We start from the raw sequence: 24,706 nt of genomic DNA, 5'->3' as shown, positions 1-24,706 counted from the left end.
ATTAGGAGCCCAAATGCTAATGGAGCCCTTCATTCTGCCTGGATGTGGGAGGGATCTAGAAACTTTTCTCAGAGGAGTTGATATCCGAGTTGTGCGTTGAAGAATAAGAAGGGTTTTGACAGATTAAGAGGAAAGAAGGGGGAAACATAGATGAGGTGCTAGTTGCCCTAACTGCCTGCTGAATTGTTAGAAAGGTGAGGCTCATGCCTGGGAAACAGAGCAGGATGGGTGAGGACTGAATCTACACCACATGGGTGAGGACTGAATCTACAGGAAGAGGGAGATGCTTGTGTGAGTCCAGAGCAGTGAAGACACGTTTTGTGGAGGAGACAGGACTTGAGTTGGACCTTGAAGGGTTGCTAAGGTGTGTGTAGGAAAAGAGGAAGAAGCAGGAAATTCCAGGGTGGAGATGGGGAAAAGTTGGACAGAGCCAGGAACAGGCATGTGCAGGATGCTGAGACCAGAAGGTTGGCGTCCTTGGAGTCGCAGGTGATTCTGAAAGATCTGGAGGACAAATGCTTCTCTATAAGTATGAACACAAATTAGACAAGAACCCACCTTCTTTGAGATGAGTTGAGACTGAGTCATCATAACAAATTTTTGATCAACAGGCCAAGTAATCTGTTTCATTTAATACTTAATAAAACCATGGTGATGACTAATTTCTAGAGCAGGAACTGGCAAGAACACATGCAAAGACAACCGAGCCTCACTGGGAGAGAAGCCGAAATGAGTGTGAACATGAAGATGACACTACCAGACTGTGGTGCTCCCGAGGCTATAAATCCTAAAGACGGGGTGTGCCAGGCAATTGCAGGAAGAAGAAAAGAGGATGCTGCCAGATGGCCTGGGACACGGGCGTGTAATGCCAGAGCCTAGGCCAGTGGTTCGGAAAGTGATTGAACTGATATTTAGGTGATTTCAGAACATTTAAAGTTGAGTGTACTTGGGGTGTGTCCTCCCATTAGCTCAAGGGCAGGAGTACATGAATTATGGGATGTGTGCACTTCTCTACTCCCACTCTTTATTCAAGGAGCATTGGTTGTGTCCCTTCTGTGGGCCAGACACTGTGTCACGCATCCAGAACCGGGCTAGCATGATCCTTGAGAGCCCCAGTGAAAGAGGAAGTAGACATGGAATGCTCCATACCTTCATCCCCAGATTACACTATAGTAGAGTTCTATTAATCATCCTACACCATACAAGAGAACCACCATGAAATAATGCCATCCTTTAGTAGCAGATGGCCCTTCCAAAGAGCTCATACTACAAGCCACTGGGGCAACTGTGAGCTCTTCCAGTCAGCTTTCAAAGAAGAGTGTCCAAATAATACTTGATAAGTAGCAGAGTTGAAGAATTCTAGTAGAATTCTTAACTTCCAGGGACGGACTGTCCCCGGAACACTCCGCTCAGCTCCAAGGTGAGGACCATGGGGCTAGACTCACACTCACAAACACATCATTGCTAAAGAGAACAAAAATTGATACTTACAGATGCTTCCGTGCAGCTGACCACTTGCCTGAAGGCCCGGTTGTAGCGGTAGCAAACCGCGGGCTCTTGGCAGGAAACCACCAGGGAAGGCTCCGGGGGAGACCTTACTCATGAAAAACAGAGAGAGGATGAGAACCTGAACCAAGTGTAGGACACAGATACCCGGGAAGACGCATCTATTGCCTTATGGAGAAAGGTTAAGAGGATAGAAATGGGTCTGTGACCTTGGACACGTTGTTTAACTGCTCAAAACTCTAACTTTCTTATCTCTTAAATGGGGATAATGGCATCAAAGTAGATGCCATTAAAGGGCTGTTTTGAGAATTAGATGAGAAGATTCATATAATGTCCTTCCCAAAGACCCTCACATGGCATAATTGGTATTCAATGAGCAGCAGCCACTAATCATGAAAACTGACACCACATGTCTCCTCCTTGGGGCAGGAGGAATGTGATTTCATTTAACTATGGAGTGGACCTTCTTTGCTACTAATTTACATCTTCCCCGCCCCCCCCCCCACCCCTCACAAAGAAATACAAGCTGTATTATCCCGTTCTGAATCTTCAAGCCTGAATAGCAGCACCTTTCATTCAAGCAGGGACAAGGCCCTGCGGTGTGCTTCCTATGGGCAACCAGGGGCCAAGGGCTTACCTGTGTCCTCCAGCCTTGCCCCGTGAGCTACCTCTGGGACAACAGCACATAGAACAGACACTTGTAGGGGTTAAGCAGTTCCACTGTTTAGCACTAATGTCCTCATCGGTAAAGTGGAATCTGGAATCCTTTGTACAAATTTAGTGAGGAGTGGGGGTGCCTGGGTGGCTCATTGGTTAAGCACCTGACTCTAATTTTGGCTCAGGTCATGATCTTACGGTTCATGAGTTTGAGCCCTGCATCAGGCTCTGTGCTGGCAGTGTGGAGCCTGCTTGGTACTCTCTCTCTCTCTCTCTCTCTCTCTCTCTCTCTCTCTCTCAAAGTAAATAAATAAACTTAAAAAAAAAAGAAATTTTGTGAGGAGTGAGGAAAAGGATGTAAAATGTCTGGAGAAGCCTGGCATGCAGTGAACACTCAATAAATGAATGTTGGTTCCCAGTACCGCTGCTCTGCCTTCTCTCTTGATTGTCCCTCCAATGCCCGGGTTCCAAGGCTGGGCCACTAGAAGAGGTTCAGTGGGTCTGAAACCTCCAACTTAGTGCCAGACTATTCCCAGTGTGTGGAATCCTTTCCAGGGAAAAATAACATTTGACAGAAGGACGATTTGCACTTTCCCATGAATGGTCTCTGGACTCCTGTGATGGCAGAGTCTTGCCTGGGGGGGGAGGAGGAGGGAAGGGTGTGTGGGGCACAGTCCCAGAGAGAAAGCGCCGGGCCTGTAGCCAGAGCCTACTGGCTTTACCTACATCCCTTTCCCAACGCGGGGTGGAAGGCGCTGCTGAGTCTCCCCGCTTCGCAGGTGGAACCACCAGAAGGCTGAGAAGGACCAGGTCACTTGATCAAGATCACAAAGCTCCCAAGCGACAGAGCAGGGACCGGCAGACATTATCTGGCACCTAAGTGTTGGCGCTAGAGACTGAGTCTGTTTTTGCCACGAGGTGGAATTTCAGTCTCTTCGCTTAAAAAAAAAAATCCAACAGGCTGTTTTTCTACACACTGCTACCATGTAGAACAAACAGCCGCCTGATTGACGGAAGTCCCGCTTTTCAGCCAGTTGCTCTGGCATCTTGAGCAAAGCGCCTGCTCTCCCAGGCCTGGCTGTGACGATGACCGGGGGGGAGTTCTGCCAGGCGCTCTGGATCCACGGGAGACGTCCCCGTGGCCTCAGGGGGGCAAATTAGGAAGGGTGGGTACAGACACGGGCAGCGGCCATACACGCTGGACTTTTCAGTAGAGTTTTGGTGCTGTGAAATCTGATCGCTTTTCTGTAGAGTTAATTCTTGATCTGTGGTTTAGTCACTGAACACAATAAAGGTTCTTCCTAGACATATGTTCACAAATCAAAAAAACAGAACACTTTTCGAGACCGTATGCCATCATTTTTGGCTCAGGAAATCCATTTGCCATTTTCATATAGATGGGATGTGACACCTACAAACCGCGGTAGCCAGCCTAAACCTTCCCTGCCTCCTTTCCTTGGTTTTCAAAGACTGCAGATTTGGGATTCGGAATCCTGCTGAACACCGAGGGGGAAACTGCAGGCAGAGAATGAGGGATGTATTCCTGGGTGGCGGGGTGGGGGGAATAGCCAGGGGCCAGGTTGGAACCACCAGAAGGCTCTAATGACGTTCCGAGGGCCCCTCACTTCTCAAAGCACCGGCAGTGCGCCTGGCCAGCCCTGCTGAGCCCGGGGAAGAGGTCTGATCTACCTCGAGACAACTGGGCCCAGGGAAGCTCTCTACCCCCGACACGTGCCTCTTAGGAGCATCTGAGAGAAGCCTCCCTGCGGGCTCTGGAGAAGGAAGACTAGACAATGTGCTTCCCATTGTCTACTTAAAAAATAGTAATAAGCACCAAGCTCTCCTTCCCCTTCGAAATCTCAGACAGACTTTTGCCCTTGCAGTGGGAGGAGCACCACACAGGGAGGAGGCCGGGTGCCAGGCATCCGGAGAGGCGGTCTAGCCCCGGCTCTGCTCCAGACTCCCAATTCATTCTCTTCTCCCGGCCTCCGTCGCTCATCTGTAAAACTGCAGCCTTGTGCTAGGTGACTCGTGGGTCTCCGGGAGGCGGGACTTAAACTCTTCAGGAAGACCAGGCAGTCTCAGCCTAGGCAGGCCAGGGGCGGGCCCTGGAGGGGACATTCGGTGCTAAGGGGAGGATTGTGTGAGTGACCTCCCTGACCGTGGAAAGGGCAGCCGGCACCCACTTTCCTGGCCGAGGAGGAAATGACAGGTGGCCTGGCAAAGGGGTGCCGAGGCAACCGAGGCGGCCTCATTTGTAGAGGAATCAGGGAGACAAGTCCTCAAGGCATTTAAGGGCCCTGGGCAGGAGAAGCCTGCCAGGGGACCCTCCACAAGGACCCGTCTCATCACCTGGGACTGAATGGCTACCCTGCTGTAGGGATGGGGTCTCAGATGTGGGCCTCCAGGGCTTCCTGGACAATTTCCTATAGACGTAGAGCAGTGGGTCGATAAGGGCTCGAGAGGTAAATTCCAGACTTGTGGATAACATAGGGAGGTGGTGCTGGAGTGATTAATGGGAGCTGTTAAAGGGAGCTCACCAAACACATACTGCAAGATAAGGACGTGGGGCATAGAGCTGAGGAGGTCACCCAGAGGCCTTAACTGTGGATCGTGATATAAAAGGTTGAAGGCAGCTGCACTGGGCTCGCTGTGCCCTCTAGACAGCTGACGGCTTGGGGCCAAGAGGGTAACCTCATACCTGAGTCGCAGGTGCAGGGGTGCGATCGTGTCGGTGGCCACACGCAGGGCTCTGGGGTGGGGGAGATAGAGGCAGGCCGCACCCTCCCCCTGGATACCACTGGCTTTGGAGGAGGCCGTAAACGAGCGGCTGTCTGTTTCCAGATCCCAGATCTGAGGAGGAAATGAGGAAAAAGTCACCGGAGGTCATGAACCGGCTGCTTTGCTGTGTTTCCGAAGCCGTCACCTGGGGCAGAGGTCTGGTCAGGACTGACGAAGTTTACACGCTGCCCTGCCCCCACTCACCAAAAGGAAAAAGGGTGAAAGGTGCTTCTTGTCCCCCGTTGTTTGTAAAGGAAGCAGAAAGCAGGGCCCTTGTCCCTGAGCCCCTCTGCCATGCTGAAGCTGCCCACGGAGCAGGGATGCCAGAGGCCAAGCCACCATAGGAGCGGCCAGTGGCTTCTCTTCCCGTGGACCGGCTGAAAGCAGGAGCTCGACATCGTGGGTCAGATTTGGGCACAGAGCTACCCCCGTCTCCCAGATACGTTCCCATTTCTTAATGCAGTTCTTCCATACCAGCCACTGGGGAGATATTTGCAGCGCTCAGGGAACAGACCTCAGCGTGGTTATTGGTTAAGGGCATGGAGGTCCAGAACCCCCCTGCCTGGGGTGGCCTTGGGCAAATTACCACTCTCCCTTTCCCTCAGTTTCTTCATCTGTAAAATAGGGAGACTAATAATAGTGCCTATCTTATAGGACTTTAAAGTCTTAGGACTTCTTAAATATTAACAAAAACAGCGTTTAGGATCATGGCTAGGCCACAGTATAATGGTATGTGATTAGAACGCTAATATTATTGTTAATCCTTTATTACGATTATTGCATAAAGTCATGCCACGGCTCTTGTGTTATTTTAAGGTGATCTGATGAGAGCTGCAAGGGAGGGCTCACTCCCTGGGGAGGAGCAGATGGGCCAAGTGCAAAACTGGGAAGACAGAATCATCACGAAGGCAGCTGTTGCTTAGTGGGCTGGCATGCGCCAGGCATTGTGTTAAATGCTTTCCGTGCGTCGTTTCGTCTACTCTTTGTTAGGGGCTGAGTTGCGTCCCCCCAGAACTCGTATGTTGAACAACCCCCAGTATTTCAGAATGTGCCCTCATTTGGAAATAGGGCTGGAGTCTGGCGCGACGAGCAGAGATGAAGTCACGCCTCAGACAGTTTGACTGCTGTCCCTGTAAGAAGGGGGAATTTGGAGAGAGATGCACCGAAGGGGAGAGTGTCATGTAGGATGAAGGCAAGTATCAGGGTGACGCTTCTATGAGGCAAAAACGCCAAAAGTTGCCAGCGAACCCCCAGCAGCGAGGAGGGAGGCAGTCTCCCCCTTCAGTCTCGGAAGGGACCAGACCTGCTAATACCTTGATTTTAGACTTCCGGCCTCTAGAACTGCGAGACGAACCTTTCCATTCTTCAAGCCACCCAGCTTGAGGTATTTTGTCACAAACTAATTCGATCCGAAACCAACTTTGGGAGGTAGGTATAATCCACCGGGTTCCGGCGAGGTTCAGTGACTCTCCTGACGCAGACCTAGTGAGCCTCTAAAGTAAAAAAGAGCCCATCTTAGGCTCGTCTCCCGCCAGAGCTGCGCTGGAAAATCTGAGGACTAAGCTGGGTGGGATGTACTTGGATGGGGCTTCTTTCCCCCACTTTGAGACTCCAGGAAGCAAATCAGCTATCAGGAAATTTGAAGCCTTTACCCCTTAAGCCAGACTCCTATTTGTTGTATTTATACTGTTAGTTTTCCTTAGTTCTCCCCAGCAGGTAGCAAACTCACTTTGAAAGTTCTAGCCTGCTTTTTTAGCTGTGATTTTTTAGGTCATGGCATGAAAGGCAGGAAGCAATACACTTTGGGAGGTCAGTCTCGGGGTGACACTAGTGATCAAAGTAAAATAATCCCATGGAAAAGATGATCTCAGGCCCTTCTTGTTCAAGGGATGTCCCCCCTTCCTTTCTGGAGAACTAAATTGTTTGAAAACGCTCATTTTCCTGGAGAGAAAGGTAACACACGGTCACTTAAACCACAATAGGAATCCATTTATCTAGTAATTTCTTCTTACTTCATGAGATAATGTTACTGAGAGAGAGAAGGTTTTGATGAGGACAAAAATAAGGTAATTCTGGAGCCTGGCAGAGGGATCTTAGTTGGAATGCTATAGAGGGACCCCTACAAGGTCTGTGAAAGGGAAAGGTAGGAAGGAATTCTTCACACTGCTGTTGTCATTGATTCAGCAAGTTGGCATTAAATCCCCAAAGTAAAAGTAGCTACAACAAACTCGTATCACTGACCTATCCATGGTCTGTCCAGCACCCTCCTGTCTTCTGTTAGGAGAACTGCCTCTCTGATTATAAGCAGTAGACATGGGACGGACCCAAGCCTGGTCAATCTGTGTCTTCCCTTAGGTTTTTCTGTCTAGAGCTGATAGTGAATCTGGAATTGGGTTGTGGGTTTAGACTGGCCATCAATGGTCCCAGCCATTTGGAAGGAGAAAACCTTTCTGCAGTAGGAGTCAATATCAGTGTGCACCAAGGAGCAGAAATTCGTAGCGCAGGCAGAAAGTGTAGAAATAACAGTGCCGTGTTTGAACCCAGCTGCCTGTGAGGCCACCTGTCTGATGATCGGGTTTCAATAACCAATAAATTCTCCCTTTTTAGCTTAAACTGTTTGAATTAGATTTTTGTCTCTTTGGCCTAAAAGAGTCTTAACTGGTAAAACTACTCTGTGGTGAGCACAGTTCATACCTTATCTTTTATGAGCACAACTAACCTACGAGGTGGGTCATTTTGCAGAAGAGTGACCAAAGTCCAAGAGAATTAAGAGTGACCAATGACCAAGAGAATTAAGAGTGACCAAAGTCCAAGAGAATTAAGAGTGACCAAAGTCCAAGAGAATTAAGAGTGACCGAAGTCCAAGAGAATTAAGAGTGACCGATGACCAAGAGAATTAATAGTGACCGATGACCAAGAGAATTAAGAGTGACCAATAACCAAGAGAATTAAGAGTGACCAATGACCAAGAGAATTAAGAGTGACCAATGACCAAGAGAATTAAGAGTGACCAAAGTCCAAGAGAATTAAGAGTGACCAATGTCCAAGAGTTTAGCAAGATTGAATCCTTCACCCAAGGTCACTGAGTTTCTGGTAGTTTCAGAGTTTAAACTCAAGTCTGTATTTCTCCAAAGCATTCTGTACCCCACCCCCAAATGCACACTTCTCTGTCCACACTGGAAAGGTGTTTCTGGGGAATGGCCACCAAAATAAGGCATTTCCTGGTTTCCCTTTCACCCAGAGTTATGAACTTCACAGTAGAGTCTGAAAGAAAGTGATGGGTCATTTATGGCTGGGGTTTTAAGAGGCAGATATGCGTTATCTGCTCTCATGCCCATCGCCCCAGGATGAAGAAGACTCTGGGAGTCTAGGACCCCACATGAAGACAGCCTAGTTCTTGAATGGAAGAAAAATGCCCGTCACCAGGAGCACTGGCCTTGGGTTATGAAAACAAACAGGAATAACCTTCTGTTGTCTCAACCTCTAGAAAATATGGGGTTTATTTGTTACAGTGTCAAGCCTTACCTCAGCTGATACACCGTGCTATCCTCCTTCCAAGAAGTAACTTTCTTTCAAGAAATAACTTTTCTGTACTGATTCCTGTTAACACAAAACAGCCGTCTTTGTGGTGTGCAATGTTAAATTCACAGAAAATAACAAGTGAAAACAGAAAACCAAACCTGTCACTTTACTCTCCTTTAGAGTAATGCCAGAAACCAGCAGACTCCTGAAATGTTCCATGTGTCCCCATGATTTAGAGAAGTGAAATATTTGGGCTGAAAAATCAATTCAAAGAACGAAGACCATCTGATCAGGCATGCTAGAAATTTAGCTGTTTGGTTCCTGGTTGATTACTTTTTATTTGATAGGAATAATGTATTCTGAAATAAATTACACACCATATTTCCAAGATAGGATTTCAATATATTTTAAACACATTTTGGGAAGTGATTCAATATGCCTGAATCATCACAGGCAAGATGCTAATCTTGTAATCATGATTTTAGATTGGAAGAAAATGGAGAGGCACTAGGAAAAGAAAATAGGATAGAAGACGTGTTCTTACATACAGAATTATGATTATCTGATGGTGCCAAGTTTTGAGGAAAAAAAGCTCATTAAAAATATGAAGTCTCCAACTTTGTGGCTTTGAGGATGCCTTTGGATGGATTTGATTTTCAAAATAAATCAAAAACTGAAGTCCATAGGTTTTACCATTTTAATCAAATTTTCTTGGAGGACTGAACTGAGTTTGGGTCCTGGCTGCACCACGACCTGTGAAGTCAACAATTACTTTTATGTAAAATGTCCTCATTGGTGCCATGAGGTGGACTCTTAAGCTCACTATACAGGAGCCATATTGGATCCTATCAACATGGCAGCATCCCTGTGCTCAGTCTTTGAGGCTTTTCTCCCCATTGCCCACTCTTGTTCTCTTTTCTATTTCATCCACTCCATGGCTTAAAATTTCATCTAAATGCTAATGAATTCCAAATTTATATCTCCAGTTCTGACATCTCCCCTCAACTCAGGATGACTCTATCCAACACATCTACTACTGAGCTCCTGGTCAGGCTCCCTCTACCCACTATCTGCCCTGTCTCAGTTGGGTGGGGCCCAAAGCCTTGGTGTCCCCCTTGACTCCTCTTTCTCTCTCCTCTCCCCCTCCTTTAAAAAAAAATAACGGTTTTATTGAGATATAATTTACATCACACAAAATTCACATTTTTAAAGCATATAATACAGGGGTTTTTAGCATATTCACAGAGTTGTGCAACCATAAGCATTGTTTAATTTCAAAAAATTTTCATTACTTCAAAAAGAACCCCCATACCCATTAGCGGCCACTCCCTATCCCTCCGCCCTCCTCCCTGCAACTACTAAACAAGTTTCTGTCCCTGTGGATTTGCCAATTCTGGACATTTCATATAAATGGGATCATCCAATACATGGCCTTCTGTGACCGGCTTTCACTTAACATAAACTTTTCAAGTTTCATCCATGTTGTAACACATATTAGTACTTCATTTCTTTTTGTTTCTGAGGAAAAGTTCATCGTAATGATATGCCACATCTTGTTTATCCACTTATTAGTTCATGGACATTTGGGTTATTTCTACTCTCTGGCTATTATGAATAATGTTGCCCTGAATATTCATATGTAAGTGTGTGAACATAAGTTTCCAATTTTCCTGGGTGTAAATCTAGGAGTAGGATTGGTGGGTCATAAGATAACTATATGGCTAATGTTTGAAGAACTGCCAAAATGTTTTCCAAAGTGGCTGCACCATTTTAAATTCCACTAACAATGTATGGAGGACTCCGATTTCCCTGCATCCTTGCCAACACTTGTTATTATCTATATTCTTATTTTAGCCATCTTAATGGGTATGAAGTGGTAACTCACGGTGGTTTTGTTTTGCATTTCCCTAATGACTAATGATGTGAAGCATCTTGTCATGTGTTTATTGGCCATTTGAATATTTCTTTGAGGAAATTTCTATTCAAGTCCTTTGCCCATTTTTAAATCAAGCCATTTGTGTTTTTATTATTGAGCATACAGATTTTTTGGTATTCTACGTGCAAGTCCCTTGTTAGATGTGTGATCGGCAAAATTCTTTCCCATTCTGTAGGCGGTCTAATCATTTTATTAATGGTGTCTTCTGAAGTTTTTAATTTTGATCGCATCCAACTCATTTATTTTCTCCTTCTTTCTGTCTCTTGTGTTTTTGATATCATATCTAAGAAATCATTCCCTAGTCCAAGGTCATGAGGACTTACTCCTATGTTTTCTCCCAAGAGTTTTGAAATTGTAGCTCTTTTTACATTAGGTCTATGGCCTATTCTGAGTTAACTTTTATATATGGCGTGCGCTTAGGGATTAAACTCCTAGATTGAGGTGTCGGCAGGTTTGCTTTCTTCTGAGGCCTTGCTCCTCGGCTTGCAGATGCCCACCTTCTTGTGGTGTCTTCCCATGGTTGCTCTTCCTCTAAGTGTGCTGATTTCCTCTTCTTACAAGGACACCCATCATATTGGATTAGGGCCCACCAATATAGCCTCACGTCGCTTCAATTACTTCTTTATAGGCCCCGTCTCCAGACATAGTCACATTGTAAGGCACTGGTGGTTAAGACCTCAACGTGTAGATTTTGAGGGAATATGATTCAGCCCAGAGCATCTGTAAATCATTTATTATGTGAGTGGTCAGTGAACTGGTTTATGTGTCTATACTGACCAGTCATACTGACTTGCCTGAGGCTCCAGGAGTTCTTTGACTCAGACTGCTCTAAACTCCCACCCTCTGGCCCCATGAGAGTAAAAAAAAAAAAAAAAAGGATGAAATCATGAAAATTTTTCATATTCTTTGGAAAAGCATATGAAATGATGGAAAAAGCAAATCAGTGAACTTTCTTTCTTTCTTTCTTTCTTTCTTTCTTTCGGTAGAAAAGCAACGCATTACAAAGATCACAGGGGCAACTGAATTTTAGAGGTAGATAGGACCCTAGGTATACAAGTACAAAAAGAGGTGTGAAGGCAAACAAAATGAAAATGGTAATATCACTGCTTCTAAAGGACTCTAAGTGTTTAAATCCTAAGCCTTACAGACAACATTTCAGAAAAGGCCCACCTGCCCTATGTGTATCGCACAATAAGATGACCAATAGTAGCAAGGGACTGCTGCCTCCCCCGTGTCCCCATTCTGTCCCCTGCTCCTCCTCTCCATCCTCCAACATACATTCTCCCGGGGGAATCAGGGCAGCATGCAAACGGGGGCTGAAATGCCATAAGGTTTACTCATCCCAACAAAACACCAGGTATAGAAAATTTTCTAAGAGACTGCCCTTCCATTGCCCACGTATCTTCTTTTTCCAAAACAAATCCTGCTAATGTAACTACCATTTGAGTATCCGCTAATGCAGAGGCCTCTAAAGCTGAAGAGGGGAAAGAAAACAGGAAAAGAACACATTCATTCTCTATCGGAAACTGTTGGACAATGTATCAAAACATAAAAGGGCAAAGACCTTAAGAGTGTTGTCCGAGGACCTGGAAGATATTTCGTTATCCTCAGCAGATGCATGGATGTCGATCACTGGAGCTGTGTGGCTTTTCAGCGTACCTGTTGGTTTTCTAGAATGAAGAACAGATGAACACCAAGCAGTTCTAAACGCTGTTTCTAAATAAAAATGCAAGACTAAACTTGGTCCGGATCTGGCAGTTCTATTGAGCCTGGAGGAGGGTTACGTCTCCTTCTGAAATCACGCAAGTATATATCTTGTGTGATAAAAGGACTGAAGCAAATAATACCCGGTTACAGCAACACAACTCAGTGCGAGTTGAAGCCTGGGCTTTGTTTCACCAACTGCTGACAACATCACTATAAAAGGAATGACGAGGAAGGGCACAGGGTGGGGCTGGAATAGATCCTGTGGCAAGTTGTTGCTTTATGCAGGCCAGAGTTAACAGTATGCAGCTCTAGGGGGAATGTCTTTTTGATATAAGCTTATTTCAAGGAACTCTGAGGGATCAAGGTGCCCTCAGGGTCGCGGGGCTGGGTGTGTAGTGAGAGGGTGGGAGGTGGGGAGAAGGGAGGCAGGGCTGAAATGGAAGGGGAGAGCACACTATCGTTTTATAACCAAGTCCCTGGAAGGTAAGTGGATTGTTCCACGTCAGCAGACAAATGGGCGCCTAAGGTAATAGAAGTGGGTAGAAAATCATTTTTCTTTCTCTCTGATTAGGCATCTGACCTTGTGCTGGGCGCTATTCATGGATGACCCCATCAGTAATCTTTATGACTGCTGGAGGGGTAGGTACTCTTGGGATCATCATTATCGAAGAGGAAACCAGCAGAACCCCTTGAGCAGGATCACTTGGCTACCAAGTGACAGGGACAGAATCAGATCCCTCATGCCCACCTGCTCCTAGCGCTGCCTCCACCACTGCCTGTTGTTGCTGAGGGGCGTGGGTCACCTTTCAGATCCTCCACTGACGCCTGATACAGAGGCTCGGGGAGGAAGCTTGGTGCGCCCTAGAGGACCTGTTCCTGTCCCCAAATCCCCACCATTGATGCACGAGAAGACTCCTCCCTATTTTCCACTCTCCTTCCATCTTCAACACTTACCAGTGGAAACGATATAGGCTTTTAGAATCAGCCAAAATGCATTTGAACCCAATTCCGGTGTTATTTCCAAAAAGGTAAACTCCTCTGAGCTTCCGTGTTACCCCGTTGGTAAATGGGGCCAGGGAGTGGCTGGGGCGCCTGGGTGGCTCAGGTGGTTAAGCATCCAACTCTTGGTCTTGGCTCAGGTCATGATCTCGCGGTTCGTGAGTTTGAGCTCCACATTAGGCTCTCTGCTCTCAGCACAGAGCAAGCTTCAGATCCTCTCTCTCTCTGTCTCTCTCTGCCTCGCTCAAAATAAATAAACTTAGAAAAATGGGCCCAATGATTTGCTTATTAATCCCCAAGAATGAGTCTCTAGTGGCCACAAACAGGAGTTTCCCAGGCTGTGTGCTTGCGAGATCAATGTCAGGCAGGGGTTCTTAAATTATCCTAAAGGGGAATTGGCGATCCCCTGTCCTGCTCTCAGGTACTTTACTAGATCAATGGCACTCTTGGTTAGAGAAAGAAAACAAACTCACCCAGGCAGATAAGGATTCCAGACTCGAATGATTCGATCCATCCCACCTGTCAGCAGCAAGTTCATTCTTTCATTTACAGAACGAAAATGCCTTGACTCCTCTGTAGATGCGAAAAACGGTTTGATCCCGTTCTGCTCGCCTTTGGGGCAAACCAAGGAACGCTTGGTGTCTTCTTGCCTCAACATCTTTTCTAACATCCCTTATCCTTTCATCTTTTGCTTGACATTTGTTGTTCCCATAGTACGACCTAAAAATATTCACAGAAAAACAAAACACAGCCTCTTAATACGATCAATTTTCTGACAAGTTGCTGATTTTGAAAGTCCCGCCTTTGCTTTCAGTGAGGACTACTTTTTTCTTCCTCTCTCACCCTCTGGTGTTACACCATGGATCATCTGAAGAATGAAAATGATTTCTGTAAGAACGTCAAGATTCATTTCCCCTCCTTCTCTAGAGAGAGACAAGAAGGGTCACCTGGAGGAAGGAGGAAGCGTGAGGAAGGCCAACTCATTCTGAGGTGGGTAACCCAGCTTTTAATAAATCTCTGCTGAGCACCAGGCAGTATGCCAGGGTCTCACCAGCCATGATTTTATTTGAACCTCACAGAAACTCAGTGAGGCAAGCACCTTTACCTCCAGGGTACAGGTAAGAAAACTTACACCTTTGGGATGTTAAGAAACTTGTCATTAAGAGAGCGATGAAACCAACATCTTCAACCCTAAATCAGAGCTCATTAAGGCAACCTACCCGTTTCATCCACCAACCAGCCAACTTTTTCCTACAATTATTTTGACATATTTTTAGTCAAATGACTTTTTGGCTTATGAATCTACTAAACAGTAAAATCAAAATAGTAGCATCATCCAGAAGCAATCAAAGGCCTTCATGTGGTGTCAGACATCAGTTTCACCGGGAGATCACAAAGGAACTCTCCATCGAGCTTACCCTGACCTCCGACCTCGGCTGTGTCCAAGGTGGCCGAGGGGCCTTGGATGAAGAAGGTCGAAGAATATTTCGTCTTCAGCCTCCCCTTGCCCCCACGCCCAAGTTCATCTCGGAGGGCGGTGCTATTTCAGTCCAGCAGACTCTCCCGAAGTAGGACTCTGATGCAGGTCTGCTGAGTTTCGGGAGAAATGGGAAATCTTTATTCTCACTGGAAAACTTCCAGAATTTTAAATGCTGGTGCACAGTTTCAAAACATGTTTTAAATCTGTCTGTGGTTGCTTCACCCATTGCTGTCTCTGAAGGCCTCCAGTTTAGGAACGTGTTGGTGTGGGGAAGACAGGAACATATCTAGGAAGCGGAAGGGGGCCTCCATCTTTCCACTCCTTCTGAGCTCTTTTCCCTCAGTCACCTGGCCGCTCTTCAGTCCATGAACTCCATTTGCAAATGACCGGGGTATGTGATTTCCACCTTCTTTGGGGCTGTGGTCTGGGTGCCGGGACAGTTTACTGATGGTGAGTTGAGGTCACAACCTTGCTGCCCATGGTTTCTCCCAGCACTGGCAAAGAGATGGCTTGGGTAAGGTACCTTGCTAGTCTCTCTGGCCCTGTCCTTCCCTTCCTCCTTTGGTAAGCAGCAGGAAAGTAAACAGTCTTGAACCCAGGGCTCTTTCATCTGCTAGACAGAGGGGAGGGGAGGGTGAGTGCTGAGTGCAGATAATTACTTAAGACGGGAGAGCGGACGTGCGTATCTGGATGAGCACCTGAAGTATCAAAGCCACGCAGCAAACCCCCCTCAAACACCAGTTTGACACCTTCACCCTTCTTGTTATGAGCAAAGATCTGAAACTTCTAAGCAGGTGTGTCATTTTTTTTTTTTTTTTTAAGTAGAGGGAGAGCAGCCAGTTCATTTGCATGATCTCTAGCAGTTCTTTTCCAACACAGCCAGACAGAGATACATGTTTAAATGGTCGTCATGGAAACCAGAGAGCATAGCTCTCCCCCAAGGTCTGAAGGAAGGATGATGAAAAGTTTAAAGCAATCACCATGGAAACCTAGAGCAGATTCAAGGCAGGTTCAGATCCCTAGCACACTAACTAGCAAATAAATCTTCAGGTGATGGAATCCTACAGGAGGGTAGATTCTATGCTTCTAGCACCAGCACTGACCCAGAAGCCAGGTCTACAGTTATGGGCTCCCAGCATCCTCTGGGGTTGACAGCAAGGTGTGTGTGTTCCCCCAAAGCTCAGACTTTGACTCTTCCTCTTTCGATATGGGTCTTGGAGCCTCTCCTGCACATCCTTCCTTTTATCTTATTCCTCCCTTCCATCAGTTTCCTCAGTATGGTAGGAACCCACAGAACTGCTGTGACAAGTGGATCCCTTCCCAGGTCTGCAGGAAGGAAGACATTCAAGGTCCAGCCTTGGTTTCTCCATAGCTGACCAAGATGTAACTCCCTTTCATGTTTATTAGTAACCAAAATGAGGGGCGCCTGGGTGGTTCAGTCAGTTAAGCATCCAGCTTCAGCTCAGGTCATGATCTCATGGTTCATGAGTTCAAGCCCCACTTCAAGCTCTGTGCTGACAGCTCAGAGCCTGGAACCTGCTTCGGATTCTTTGTCTCCCTCTCTGTCTTCCCCTCCCCTGCTCGCACTCTGTCTCTCTCTCTCAAAAATAAATAAATATTAAAAAATTTTTTAAATAACCAAAACGAAGTCAAGGATTTCTGTCTTCCATCACCTTAAGTAAATGAATGCACTTGAAAGCACTTCCTGTACTACAGAGCCCTCTCTGTAACCCCCATTTAGGGGTGGGGAGCTGGTGCTGTAGCACCTTTTGGAGGAGTGTGTGTGCGTGCAAACATATGGATACCTGATTGAAGCAGTGATGTGACTGTAGGACACTGTGGGAACATGTTGGGGGGACATGTTGGATGGGTAGATGGAAAGAGAAAACATGCGAGGAACCTGTCACCACAGAATTCTACTTTTCCTGGAGGGCAAAGCTTCAGAGCACCGCGTGGGGAGAGAGAGGTGTGTGGTTTGAATTCTGACCACAAGTAAGTTCATTCAATAAATATTTACTGAGCACCTATTATGTACCAGGCACTAGTCCTAGCACTTGGGACATAACAATGAGCAACAGAGATAGAAACCTCTACCTTTGTGGGGCTTACCTTCTGATGGGGGAGGGCAGACCATAAACAACAAACAAGAGATAAATTATACAGTCTAAAGGAAGGTGATGGGATATATAAAATTAGCGAAGGGTAGAGCAAAGTAAGGAAGATTGGAAATGCCAGGAGCAGGAGCTGGGCTGTTTCAGGATGTGTATAATAAAGTGGGCAAGGAGGACCTCCCCTAGAGGTGACATCTGAGCAAAGACTTCAAGGAGGCGAGGGAATGAGCAATGTAGACATTTGCAGGGAGGACTTTCCAGGCAGAGGGAGGATCTGGTGAAAAGATCTTAAATATATCCCAGGAGATTGGTATGACTGGGAGGGAGTGGGTGAGGGAGAGAAGTGGGAAACCAGGCCAGAGATGTAAGGGCTGGGTTGACACACAAGGCCCTGGAAGACTTTGGCTTTGACTGTGAAGGAGATGGGGGGTCTGATGGAAGATTTGGATGGATCTGACATCTAGTTTTCCAGGCTCTCTCTGGCTGCTTTGTGGAAAAGAGACCATAGGGGTGGGGTGGAAGCAAGGCTCTTGTCGTAATCCAGGCGAGAGGAGAGAGTGACTCTCACTGGATAGCAGGAGAGGGATTGGGGCAAAGTGGCCAGATCCTGGGCGCAGTATGAAGATAAAGCCAATGGGCTGGCTGTGGGTGGCAGAGAGGGTCAAGGGTGACTACTAGGTTTTGACTGGAGCAACTGGAAGGATGGACTTAGAACCAACTGAGCCGGGGAAGATGGAGTGAGGGGAAGATGTGGATCTGGGTTTGGATTTAATTTTTATGTCTGTGAGACATCCGAAGGGAAAGGTCCTGTACAGAGAGACCCATGGCAACTGGAAATGCCAGACTGAAGTTTGGGGGGCAGAGCTGGGTTAGAGACATAAATTTGGGATCTGACAGCTATAGCGCTGGAGGGCATCACTGAGGGGCTGAAGGAGATCGAAGAGAGGAAGAGCAAGGACGGAATCCTGGGCTCCAGCCCAGGGAAGGAGAGAAGAGGGGCTGGGGGCCTAGAGCCCAGTGAGAGAAGTGCAGGAAGGGAGTAGGAGCCATCTGTTGCTTTGGGTGCTGAGAGGCCAGTGGGAGGACCATCCACCCTGCATTTAGCAGCACGAGGGGCCCTGGTGACCCTGACAAGAGTGAGCTTGGAGGTGTGGCAGGGACAAAGGCCAGCTTGCTGGGGGCTTGAGACAGACTGGGAAATGAGGCATGGGAAAGAGCTCTTCCCAGGAGTCTCGGTGCAAAGGCTCCCTAAGCCCCACTATTCTCCTCTTAGCACCACGCCATAGCAAAAAACACAGATGGTAACCGGGGTGAGGAGGGCGCCGACTCTTTTGGTCACAGACTTGTCCAGATCTCTAAAGACACTTGGCAGTTCAGGGTGTAAGGAGCTTTAGTGGCCCCTGCTCTCTGGAACGCGAGAAGAAAGAAGGGATGCACAGGAAACTCATGGCAAAATTAGGGATCTGGGAGTGTGAGCTGGATGAATCTTTAGAACTCACATCCAGCATTTTTGTTGAACTAGAAAGGAAACTGAAGCCTGAGGTCACAGTTCTGTGAGTTGCAGAGCCGGGGGCTAGAACTCAGAGATCCTCATGACGGATTCTTTGCTTCTGTTCTGCACAAACACTCAATTTTGAGCTGCTTCAGTTTCTGAAGGCTGAGCTTTAGTTTCTTAGTATTCCTCTCCATTACAGTTCCAGAAAGCCACAATTTCCCAGTTCTAAGAACGTCTAATGAAAATTCCCAAGAAACTTCTTAACCATTGCACATCTCTTTCTAATGCTTTGGTGATTTAAATGTCAGTGAATCAGAAATGTATAAAGGAAGATTTCCTTGAAAGACAACGTGAGCTCGAAGGCTGTGAATCAGGGGTGGAAGAGGCCTCGGGGAAGCAAGGTGGTATTTCATAGGAGGCTGAGCTCTCAGGCATGACTCATTACTGATTTTCCATGATGTTCAGGGGCAACTGGAACAAGATTCTAAAGGAAAAGAGGAAAAATACCCCTAGGATTTCAGCCTTTCCAAAGCTAAGAAATGCTCAGGCAGAGCTAGGCTGAAAGGCATCATGAGAGAAATGGCTGTCATCATTACGCGGGTGGACGGTTGACTTCTGAGTCATTTAAAAAGGTGTTAAATATTTTATTCATTACAAATGCACTGACTGGTGAGTTCCAACCAGGCCCTTAAAATCGACGGGTGCAGGGAGAGAAAGGGAAGGTAAGGGCCAGTTAGAAAGGCCAAGAGGAAAAGGTGAAGATAATTCCAGCAAGTGAAATACCTGGAAAAGAACTTGGGTAGGAAGAGACCCCAAGTCATGACCATCCTCTTGGTGATGAGCACACAACTCCTGCCTCCCAGCCTCCCCCTTCTCTCTCTGCCGGTGAGCCTGGCTGGGCAGCAGACATGAGTGTCTGTGATGGGCTCTTCCAAAGATTCCTCTCTCGGGATGCTGCTGCTGCTAAGCAGCCCACCCAGACAGCACAAAGATGGCAGAAGGCGGCTTTTATTGGCTACAACTTTCTTACTATCCTAGGGTGAATGATAACATTTCTTTTCTCTGTGGTCAGAGATGTATTCTGCTCCAAGGTCAGAATCTTCCTTTTGAACCCAGGTTGTCCTAAAACAAGTCCCAGGATCAGAGGGATAGGCTTTCCCAGCCCAGCCCTAGGGGATGGCAGGTGGACTCCTGGCCTTGGGGTCAGAAAAAACTGGACTTGGGTCCCAATTCCACTTCTTCTAGCTAAGTGCCCAATGGGCAAATTTTAGCCTACTGGTAAAATGGGGTGCACACAACTCATACCTCACCTGGCTACCATGAATATCAAATAATAAATATAGTGCATGTGAGTGATTCTTGAACTTGGCTGCAAATTAAAGCCACTGTGAAGTGTCCACAAAATACAGATGCCTGGGTCACACTGCCTTCAACAGTGGTTTTCAACCTTGGCCACATTAGAATCACTGGGGGAGCTTTTAAAGGTCCCGATGCCCAGTCTTTATCCCAGGCCAATTAGGTCAGAATTATCTGAGGGTAAGACCCAGGCAACCAGTTTCTATAAAGTCTCCAGATGATTCCAATAGGCAGCCAAGACTGAGAATCACTAATGATATGAGAGTTCTTTATCAATTAGCAAGTGCCAAATACATGTAAAGAATCATCATCAGTATCAACTTGAACATTAAGTACGTTGATAGTGATTTTGAATTGGATGGGGCTTTCCCACATACTCCCAAGGGCTTCACAAAATGAGCAGGAAGTTTAACAAAGTAAATGTGAGGAATTGAGACTGGACTTCAAAGGGCAATTTGTTAGAAAAAAATATAAAAATATTAGTATAATTAGAAACATAGAAAAATTCGTGTTGTTGTGTTTAAAGGGTGCTTCTCAGACTTGACATGTATGCAAGTCACCCTCGGTTCTTTTTCAAGCACAGACTCGGGTCCCATTGTTCCGAGGGAGGCCCGGGACTCTTCAATTCTAGCCCACACCCCGGGGAGGCCATCGCGGCGGGTCCCAAGATGACTAGCACAGATGACCTAGATTCAAGTCCTCGTTCTTCCATTTCTGAGTTGTGGGGCTGAGTGCACGCACCATTCTTCACTTTTTTGTGATGGGTAAACCTCCTCTTCCCATCCCCACTTCTGGAAAGCATGCCTCCTCCTACGTCATGTAGTTGCATGGGCACGGTCAGCCTCTTACTGTCCCTGCCTTTCCCAGGTCAGTTGGCTTGCAATTGTCCCAAAGATGGGCCAGACTGGTGCAACAAGAACCTTCCCAGAGGTGGCTGTACCGGGGACCAAGAGTGGCAGCTAGTCTTTATCGGTGACCAAGCAGCATGAGAGGCGGGCCCATCACCATCTGAGGGAACTGATGTGCGGAGGAGAGAGAGAAACAGAGTCGGAGAAGGAGCCGAGACCCTGCTTCCAGGACTTCCCCACGCTGGGTTATGCGTCTGCCCTTCTCACGTCATATGAGCCATCCACAAAATTCTCCTTTTGCTTCTTCATTTGGATGACACTTCTTTCGATACAGAAAACAACAACAACAACAACAAAAAACCCCGAACAAGACCCCAGGACAAGTTAATGAATTCTTCTGTGCTTCGCTTTATTCATATAAGGTGGGACTAGTAGTGGGACCTAAACCACAAGGTTGTTACAGAGATTAAATGAAATAATACATGGAAGGAGCTTAGTATAGTATCGGATACTTAGTGTTCAGGGCCAGAGATTGCATCTAGTGCAGACCATGAGCTCATAGCCAGGGCACGATCCCTTATAAAGGGAGTGGATTCCTGGTTCCAATCTAGACCAGTCCCTCTCCCCGTACCAGGATGTATATCCTCCATCTGGTCCCGACAAAATGATTCCCACATGAATAGCACAGACGGGCTCTGCCACCTTCCCTACTTCATGGACCCAAGATCGGCTTGGCCAAGCCCATGACCATACCAGGTGTGCATCTGGGGATGTGAGAGTAAGGGATGGGTTGGGCTCTTGGTTCTCCCTTGACCTTCCTCTGGGTTCACTTGGTCAGAGTCCAGCTTCCAGAAAAATGCAAAGGTCTTCAGGTTCTGGTTCTTCCTGTTGCCATCACTTAAAACTGTTATTTTCAGCATGCCTTTTGAATTCACAGAAATGACCCCATCCCATTTCACACCAACGCCCCAAGACCACTGTCCGATGTTGATATTACTGCATATTCAATAGCATGTAGCACATTAGGGGCGCTCATAGGGTGTGGCCTGAGGTTGCTTAAAGTGGATTTTGTTCTTATTTCAAATCAGCAAATATTGATCGAGCTCTCAGCATGTGTGACGCCCTGTGAAGCCCTCCCTCTGTCTCTCCAGCAGCCTAGTGTGAGGCTTCTAAAGCTAAAGGCGGACAGAAGAGTGGAGGATGTCACATTTTGAGCTGCAGAGCGTGGGATGCCTGTTGCAATGCAGAAATTATAAAGGTGGGAGACATCCAAGGATCTGGGACACAGAGAACATTACAAACGTAAGGGGAATGTAAGCAGTACCTATTACTAGAGCTGTAGGCTCGTGGTTGGAGCTTGAAATGACGGCTTTGATAGGATCGTAGTAGTTCAGCTGGAAATGACAGAGAGAGAGAGAGAGAGAGAGAGAGAGAAAGAGAGAGAAGATGCTAATTAACGCGAAGATCACATGCCAGGTCAAGGAAGAGTTTGTAACAACATCTAAAGCATCCTTTTGACCCCCATTTCGAGAAGGAGAAAGGAACCTCTTGTTCAGAGGATGGGCACATTTTTTAAAACTGTACTTTTGGAGTGGGCAGATGTGTGTGGGTGGCCTGGCGGAGTGTGGAGTGCGTGGGGGTTCTCTCTCCTTGACGCTCGCTCAAGGCGAACGCCAGAACCACAATTCCTGGGTATCCTGTCTGACAGACCGTGCTGAAGTTTCTACCACCTATTTTAGATATTTCTGAGAAAATCGAATGCTGCCTGCATAGCCACAGGGGTTTCACGGAGAAAACAGCTTATCCTTCGCCATAAATCATATTTAAATTGGAAGCTATGCTGAGCGTCATACTGGGAAGGGTAAAAGACTCTCTTCCCCTGTCTTTGAAAATTGAGAGCCAGCCTCTGAAGCACACGTGCCAGGATCAGGGAAGCGTGCCTTTCAGGCAGGTGCCAGGGCTCATCTCAGGTGCAAGGAACAGGAGTCAGTGGGATCTGAGGAGTTTGCTTTTGGGACATTTCCTTCCTGGAGGAAGTCCTTATTAAGAAGATAAGCATGTAAAATGGATAAACCCGTAGTAGTGTTGAAAGAGCAGCATTAGCTACAAGGGATGACAGGTGTCTCTTTGAGACCTTGCAGGCACTATGCTAGGCTCAGAGGGGGCATGCGCAGAAGATAACCCTTGGTTCTAACCCCCACGGAGGGCACAAACCATAGAGCCAAAGACACAGGAAGAGGAAGGGGAAGTCTGGGGGAAGAGAGGGTTTCTGGAACTTGGGACCTGACCCAGCACAACAGGACTCGGTGCCCTGAACAATCTAACAGAGCTTAGAATTGTCTCTGTCTTTTCTCCATTAGAAAGGGCTCCCTGGAGACGGCCCACCAGGCAGAAGTCTCAGTGGAGAGATCATGAACACACCCCCCGAGGTGGTGGGAGGAGAAAAGGAGAGCAGACCCCTGGGGAATTCTCCTCTCATACAGCTCCTCTCTGTTAGCTCCCTTTCTATGCTGCCAAGGCCAATGCCAATGCCAATGCCCGGCTTTGTTTTCTCCCCACTCCGCCCCACCCCCTCCACGTGTGGTCATCTCTTGGATGGGACTAGTTCTGGATGTTGTTGGTTTTGGTTCCTACTGCCTTCCAAGGCAATAGGGGCTGATCATTCAGTGGGACAAAACGTCCAGCCTCCAAGCGTGGCTCCACTTTGCAAAGTGGCAGAAGCCGGGCACAACAGGCCACACAGTGTATGATTTCATTTACATGGCATGGCCAGAAAAGGCAAATCAACAGAGACAGGAAGTAGATTAGCGGTTGCCTGGCACAGAGATCTTATTGGGGTGATGGAAATGCTCTTAAACCGCATTATGGTGATAGTTGCACCATAGTTCAGTAAACTTAACAATCATTAACTGTACATTTAAAATGTAAAAAGTTAAGTGTAATTAGAATGCACGTTAAAATGTAAAAGTTGAAGAAAAGAAGGATCTTGTCCCAAACACCTTCGAGAAACATACTGGTATTACATATGGCAAATTTGCCTGTGCTTGTTAAGTTGGATTGTTTTCTTTTTGTATTCTTACTTAATTCACCTTATCTTTCTTCTCCAGAATTGGTATTTTGTTTGCTTCTCTTTGTGTTTGAAATTTTGTTGGTCTTAATCTTTTAGACAAATGCTATTTTCCTGGTCCAATTTTCCTTCCCGTTGAATTTTCCTTTTTTACTTAGCAAATAAGTTTGGCTGTTTTCCTATTATTTCCTTTCGCCCAATAATATTTCCCGACTTTCTTGTCTTGCATAGGTCTTCTTTATTAAGAATCTTCCCCACCTATTGTAAGCCTGATGTGTTAGGAGGACACAAGAGATGTTTCCAGGAGTCTATGCTCCCCTAACAGTTCTTTGAAAAACCCCTGCTCTCTCTCTCTACTCAGGAGGACAGCGTGTCCAATCGGTATTTGGTTTCTGATCTGCCTCAACATAAAGAACAATGTCTTGTTTGTTTATGCGCTTAAGAAATACTAATTTAGCTTCTCAGAGCCAGTAGAAATGTCAGGGAAAGGACTCTCACGTTCAAAGTCATATTATTGGTCCTAAGACACTCGGGTCATTTGAGTTGGCTCTCATTCCTACAAGAGAAAGGAAAACACACCAACTGTCTTTAGACCCAAAGGACAGTCAGATGGGAGCCCCCCAACACAAGTATACCAGGAAGTTCAAACCAATCCATTTCTCTAGCTTCTAGAAACCAGATGTTTATCATTCTTTGTACCATTCCTGGTATTTCATGCAGCATTTTTATTTGTTTCCAACTAGGCTAATAAAGTTATCTTGGGAACAGTGGTCACTCATTAAAGAATATATATATATATATATATATATATATATATATATATAATTTGATTGGCTGATACATCTGGAGAGAGACGTCAGGTTGTCAAATTCCTATTTACTTTTACTTAAACATTTCTTTCTTTTCTTTTCCCTTACTTTTCTCTCCTTCCCTCCCTTCCTCCTTCCTTCCTTCCTCCCTCCTGCTCTTCCTTCTTTGTTTCTCTCTCCTTCCTCTCTTTTTTCCCTCCCTCCCTCCCTCCCTTCCTCCTTCCTTCCTTTTCTTTCTTTCTTTCTTTCTTTCTTTCTTTCTTTCTTTCTTTCTTCTCTCCCTTTCTTTCTCCCTTCATTTCTCTCTCTCTCCTCTCTTTCTTTCCTTCCTTCCTTCCTTCCTTCCTTCCTTCCTTCCTTCTTAGTTTTACCTGAGTAATCCAGTCTCCATGCACTTTCCAGCAGATATAGTTCACATTTGGAGAGGCCACA

This window comes from Prionailurus bengalensis, chromosome A1, assembly GCF_016509475.1.
Source record: "Prionailurus bengalensis isolate Pbe53 chromosome A1, Fcat_Pben_1.1_paternal_pri, whole genome shotgun sequence".
NCBI classification, from domain to species: domain Eukaryota; kingdom Metazoa; phylum Chordata; class Mammalia; order Carnivora; family Felidae; genus Prionailurus; species Prionailurus bengalensis.
The sequence above is the reverse complement of the archived record's forward strand: the minus strand, read 5'-3'. Positions refer to the sequence as shown.